Source organism: Dipteris shenzhenensis, chromosome 5 (genome assembly GCF_047967505.1).
Source record: "Dipteris shenzhenensis isolate YYH24624 ecotype China chromosome 5, Dip_SZ_1.0, whole genome shotgun sequence".
Taxonomy (NCBI): domain Eukaryota; kingdom Viridiplantae; phylum Streptophyta; class Polypodiopsida; order Gleicheniales; family Dipteridaceae; genus Dipteris; species Dipteris shenzhenensis.
Window position 1 is genome coordinate 301,209 of NC_141600.1, and position 7,064 is coordinate 308,272.

Sequence of the window (7,064 nt, forward strand, 5' to 3'; positions counted from 1 at the left end):
CCATATAGACCTATTACTTTTATTCCACCCTATTCAAGTGGTCTATTGTGATACCTACATATTTATGTCTGAAGGCTTTCTTTAGTTGAAATATAGCCTACAGTGCAAATATGTATGCAAGAAGAGGTGAGCCAAAAGGAGGAAATGCAAGGAGGAGGCGAAGCCAAAGGAGCCAAAATCCAAGGAGGAAAAACAATGTCGCAAGACTTTTAGGCCGACTAGCTTAATTTTTAGGGAAAGCGATAGGGTAGACGATAATTTTAGGCTAGGTAGCTTAATTTTTTGTATTAGACTTAGGTTAAGTCAATCTAATCTAGATATTAGCAATCCTCTTCTTGACTATTGGCAGTTACTAGAAGTCTATCGTCATAACCACCTAGGTAGAAGACACCAACGATTTTCTTGAGAGAGAAGAAAGATAGGTCCATGAAGTAAGTTGTGAAGCAAGGTTTGGGTAGGAGGAAGATGTGTACTAATCAAAGCATATAGCTAGGGAAATTATATAGGGATATTAGAGTGTCACCGATAAGCTAATCAGATCACTTTCTAGCAACATGCAAAACAGCTAAGCTTTATGACTCTTCCAAAATCTCATATGTCAATGTTTTTTTATAACCATCATATTTTCCACTCACGTATGGAGGTTAGGTATGGAATGGTGCTCATTAAAGTGGGAAGCTAGTGGTGTAAGAAGCATGTGTAGGAGTTCATTGAAGTAGCAAAGTTGTTAATATGTGTAGTGGTGAGTTAAGGTCTCGAATGGTGTAGGAAACATGTGTAGGTACTTATTGAAGTGGGAGGTTATTAATATGCTCATTGAAGTGGGGAGTTAATGGCTAGAATGGTATGAGAAGGTGTGTAGCTGCTCATTGGGGCTTGACATTTTGTGAAAGTAAGTTTTTACGAGTTTTGCAAGTTTTTATTGAATTTTTTCTATAGCTCATGGCATGCCATTAAAGATTGTATGGCGTAGAACTCTTATAACAACCTGATCTCTAGCTACAAGGATTGATTTGACTCAACCATAATTTTTTTTTAAATGGGAAACTACAAACATGGGTACCTTTAGATGAAACCCCAAAATAGCATCTGGGAAAAAGGTTTTTGGCACCTTGTCTTTATAGCTCATCACCGTGAGCTATTGTTTCAAGCTATTTATGCTTGGCTCAATGAATGCACGAATGCAATGATGCTTGGCTAATGCTTGCTTGCCTTTGTAGCTTAACGGTGAGCTATTGATTCAAGGTATTTATGATAAGATATTGTCCTCTAATAGAACTAGCTCTATGGTTTCCATCGAGTGTTTCCTATGTTTAAGAAATATATTGCCTGGTTTTAATATTATTTAACTTGTATGGTGATATGCAAGAATTATAAATTCACACATAAAAATACTTGAAAAACTCGCAAACTTGCAATAAAATTTACTCGTAAAATGTCAAAACCCCTGCTCATTGAAGTGCGAAGTTATTAAAATGTGAGAAGCATATTCAAGTGGGATGTTATTAATATGTCCTACTAAAGAATTGTTAGTCAAAATTCAATTAATTAGTTCACTCCCCCACTTAAAATCAATGAGATTAAACTAAGGCTGGAATAAAAGCAACAAGTTAGATGGAAAAATCAAGGAAAATAATATATCACAAGAAATCAAAAGACTTGCTCCCAAATTGACCAATCATTAAATTTAACTACGAAAAAACTTAGCCCGTAGGTATTTCTTATAAGGAAAATCCTCTAGAATAAGAAATGAAAGAGTTCCCTAAATGACTCAACTAGTGACAACAACATGTGTGTGTGTGTGTGTTTGCATGTTTGCATGTCCATACCCACCCTAACTTGGGTCCACATACTCTAAAAAAGTAGGATATATGGGCCTCACATTTTGGTGTAATAACATCAACCGTCCTCAAGTGTAGGACCCACCACCCTCCTTAGATGCTACTTTGTAAAAACCTAATAGGACATAGAAGAATTGTAAGGAGTTATTACCATATAATTTTGGGATACAAGGAACTAGCTTGATTCCTTTTTAAGAGCCAAAAGTTGTTATATTATATTCCAATTGGGTTCTTCCCTAAGTAGTCACAAAAAAATTGTTACCAATTCATATAGCTATATGGAAGAAAATCTATCACATAGCAATTTGTAAGTGAAAGACCTGATTGGGTTCCTTCTCATCAAAGATAAAACCATGGAAACCTCTATTGGGAATCTTTTCCAAAAATGGGTATAGGGCTCACTACCAAGTGTAGAAAGTAATATGGGAAGGTATTGTTTATCTCATCTTAGGACTTGTCTCAATCACACTCCCTTTCCATAGAGAATTATAGGGATTTTATGGATTATTATTACCTTGTGTAGGCTCTTAAATCAATAATCTATACTAAATGCCCTCATTATGTCTACATAAACTAATCAGTTGTATCATAAAGCATCAAGCCAAGCAAAATAACTAACAAATCTAGAATGCATAACAAAAGCTAAATGGATAAAATACATTGCTTTGGATATGATATGGGGATAAAGGCAAAGATGGAATAGAGGGGGAGGGACCACGACATACAAGATGGCAAGCATGCATGACATTTGGAAGAACCAAATATTTTCCAATTGCAATGTAAATTTGAAAGTGGTGGAGAATGTGAGAAATTTTGAAGGTCTACTAATTCAAGTGCATGTACTTGCTACAAGAATTGCTTAGTGACATATTTTGCAATTATGAATTCAAACTTGAAAGTACTGGAGATTGCAAGAAGATTTGAAACTCTACTTATTCAAGTGCATGTACTTGCTACAAGCACATTTTGAGACTCCAAGGGCGATTGATTTAGTGATACAATTATGCATTGCTTATTAACACCACATTTCTTTAAGAATTATGTCATAAAATACAACAATTGGCAAACGCAATATGACCTAGTTGCTAAATATAATCAATATAGAAGTTGATCTTCCGTGCATGCATGTGCATGTACCTTTGATCAACTCCAAAAGTTATTGATTGAGTGATACAATCATGCATTGCCTACAGGTGCACATGCATGAGAAAAGGTACATGCACACACATGCATGACACACATGCATGTATGCATGCATGCATGTACACACATGTGCGTGCACGTGTGCATCTCTCTCTCTCTCTCACTCTCTCTCTCTCATATATAGTATTCATGCTCCAAGTAAACCACGTGGAAATGGTCACAAGCATTCATGCTCTCTTATTGAAATAGCCCTGTCTTCTCATTTGATTTTCAGGGTTTGAAGAACTATTACAAGCTTAAACTCTACGACTATCTCTATTAAAGGATCTCAAATATGAGCTTGGTCTATTTGACCTACCATGAATACACTAGCAAGCTTTATATTCAAGTCTGTTACTCTCATGGAATCTAGTAGCAATGGATAAATCGTTGGTCAAGTCCATGATATTGAACATTACGTTAAAAAATAAAGCCTTAGTGCTCAATCCAACCATTTTATGTATTTGGAGGGAGTTACCTTGAAAAATAAAGGTATCAACAAAGACATTAGTCATCATTATGTCATGCATATATCTAAAGGAAGATTAAACTTTGCCAACGTCTCTAGATCCTCATCTAACTTTTCAATAAACTGACCTTTGAACCAAAAGATATATAGTTTACATCATAAAAAAGAATAGGCTACTCCCAGAGGGATTCTTAAAACCTATTTAAGCATCAAGTTAGGTAATTGTACATGCATATTTCTCAATAGGCATTCATTAATGGCAATAAGCAGCTTTGAGTAAAAAAAGAAAGCACTCTTTGGTTTATATTTTCTTGAAGATGCCTTTAATGCAAGTGTGATAGCAATGTATGTCCATGTGCAATTTGAAAGGCTTAATGTATGGATTTCCTAAGTGACATTACTAGGCCAAAATCCCACTATGTTTTCATAGCATTTTCCAATGTCTTTCATAACAACAAAATGAATTTTAAGTAGCAAATCATACATCAAATTTATCACACCCTTATAACCAATCTTTCTCACCTAATTTTTGGTTAATCATATATGGTAGCATATTTTGCCATTGGTCATCCAAGATTGCTTGATTGAAGGTTTGCAAGAAGTCAATTATGGACTATAAGAAGTTGCGAGCTAAGCGAGCATGTGTATATGTTCTTATATTGTTTACTTATTTTACATCATATATTGTTTGGTCCACATTTATATGTTATTTTGACTAGCTTGCAAGGATGTGCATTGTATAAGTTGACAACTACCAAGCTTGGGGAGTAGTTCAATGTGGTTATATGGAACACACATGCACGTGCGCACACACGCATGCATGCACACACACACATGGATGCATGCACACATGCACGTGCGTGCGCACACGCGCGCACACACACACACAAGCACAATGCGTGTGCGCACACACAAAAAGACACACATGCGCATAGACACACGCACACGTGCTGTGCATGCATGCACACACTAGCACACACGTGTAGATGGCATGCATGCAAACAAACACACATAGACATATGCGCACTCATGCATGCACATGCACATGCACATGCGCATGCATGCATGTACATAGGTCTATTTTAGACTAAACTAAGTCTTGTGTAATAAGATACATATTTGCATAAATGTTTGTTTTCTATTTACATGTTATCCCACAATTCTTTGTCTATCGTGGGAGCTACTACTATCTCTTCACTTCCTCTCTTCGTTATTTTGTTTCATGTTCATGGGGTTTCCCTTAATTCTTTGTTTCATGTTTATGTGGTATCCCATAATTCTTTGTCTACTACCCTTGGAGCTGATACCATCTCTTGACTTTATCCTTAATTTGTTTCATGTTTATGTGGTATCCCACAATTCCTTATCCTACCTTGAAAGCTACATTAGACTTTTAGTATATGCATATTAGTGTCTAGATTATGTTGGCATAGTTTTACATAGTATTAATAGTTTTGCTATCATGAACAAAATCTATTACAATAATGCGAATGGGTAGTAGGAGTATCCAGGGCTTGTAGTCAAATCAATGGTGTCCTCAATGATTTCACATAGTTGATGCATGGAATTATTTACATGGTCAACATAAGAGACATGTTGACCTCAACTTGCAAGCGATTGGCTCGTATGACTTGTTGACATGTACATATCAACATAGATCTTAATAAATCAAGGACACTGGTGCTTTAATTTATTGCTCAAGTACTTTGTGTAAGATAGCAAGCTAATCGACAAACTTTATGCTCAAACCACAAGACAGATGATTATGTTTTGCCATTTGTTCAAGTTAAGGCATGCCTTAGAAGCACTTCATCATTACTTTGTCATAGACCTAGATGTCATTAAGCATGATTTTTGAACTATTGATCTTTGCCCTATTTCTAGTAATTCATATTGAAATTCTCTCTCTCTCTCTCTCTCTCTCTCTCATATTGTTTCATGCTCTAAGTATACCACAAGGCAATGGTCACAAGCAATTGTTCTCTCTTGTAGAAATAGCCCTTTCTTCTCATTTGCTTTTTGGAAGTAGGAGAATTATGACCATCTTACGCTCTATAATTGTATCTTTAGGGGTCTCAAATTGCTGCTTAATGTACCAACATTTTAGTTCGATAAACTCCTTGACCGTGCATTTAAGAAAGGACTGTGGCTCTTAGAATTGCTCATAGCAATCGTTGAAGTTAAGTAGGATGCATAGTGACATGACAATCTTAGAAGTTGCTCATCGTAATTGCTTAATTTAAGCAAGATGCATAATGGTATCACCATCTTTGTTTACAATGATTAGGTGCTTTACATATTTTCATGTGTATCAGGATTGGACTATTGCCTCTGTTTTCTCCAAGCATGGGATCTTAGTTAAGGGGGAACTTAATTCGGTGTGTAATATTTACCTTGATAGCTACTTGAGTGGGGCAAAAAATGAAGTTTTCCTTGAGGTATAGGTAAATCAATCACATTCATGTTATTATGGTTAGACTTGCAAGACCTTTGTTTAAAGAGATCTTTGATAAGCCATCCTCAAATAGAACTTTAAAAAGGTGCTGAGGGGTTGAGCACTTGGTGCCAAAAGGAGGAGGTGCTTCCAAAACTGAAATATTGAAATTGAAGAGAGGGTATCAATATACATAACTTTTATTGGGCCCTTTTATAGTTTGGTTCTAGAAAGAAAACATTGGTTTTGGAGATACTTAGGCCCTTTACACACCAAAGACATCATAAATGGGGGGAGCCAATCAGGATGCTCCATTAGTGTGGATAGGCGCCCCCCCTTTACACACAACAAAAATTTAGGGGAGTCCAAAAGCTAAGTCAAGTGCCACCTCATGCCCATGATAAGAGATTTCTTAGGCAGGCAACTGTGGCTGCCCAAGTTTGGGCACCCATTCTTCAACCAATCAAATTCAAGTACAGGATCATTTCCCATTAAATGCTCCCTTTATATAAAAATTCTTGCTTGGGCGGTGTGTAACCCCTCTGCTTGGGCACATCTGGGGCACCCTTTGGCTGTGTGTAACTACCCTTAGTACAAGCTAAGCCTTACACATTTGATGTGTTCTCTCTCTCTCTCTCTCTCTCTCTCACACACACACACACGCACGCATGCACGTGTGCACACACACTTATGTTTGCATGCTCATGCGTGCATACACACACATGACAAAACTAGCAAGAGTGTGTAGTTCCGACTTCACTGTTTTCTTTGGGATTTTTTGAAATAGGCATTGAGGTACATGAATGTTGAGTACGACCCTTGAGCAATGAGCTATGGCTGTTGTGGCACCTATGAAGGTGGGGCATGGATACCTAGAAAGTGCCAGAGCGGAGGGAAGAGAGGGGCGGAGAATCTTGGGGGAGAGAGGGAGAGAGACAAAGAATGGGAGGTGGAGGTGAGCATGGGCTAACAAGGAGCCCAAAAACACAAAAATCAGGAAAAGGGGAATTGTGTGTGTGGGACAATTTGACATGAGGGAGGGAATATATATATATATATAAAATTAATAATGATGATGATGATGATAAAGGGCATTCATTGTGCTACATATATATATATGTATATACATCAGAAGAGT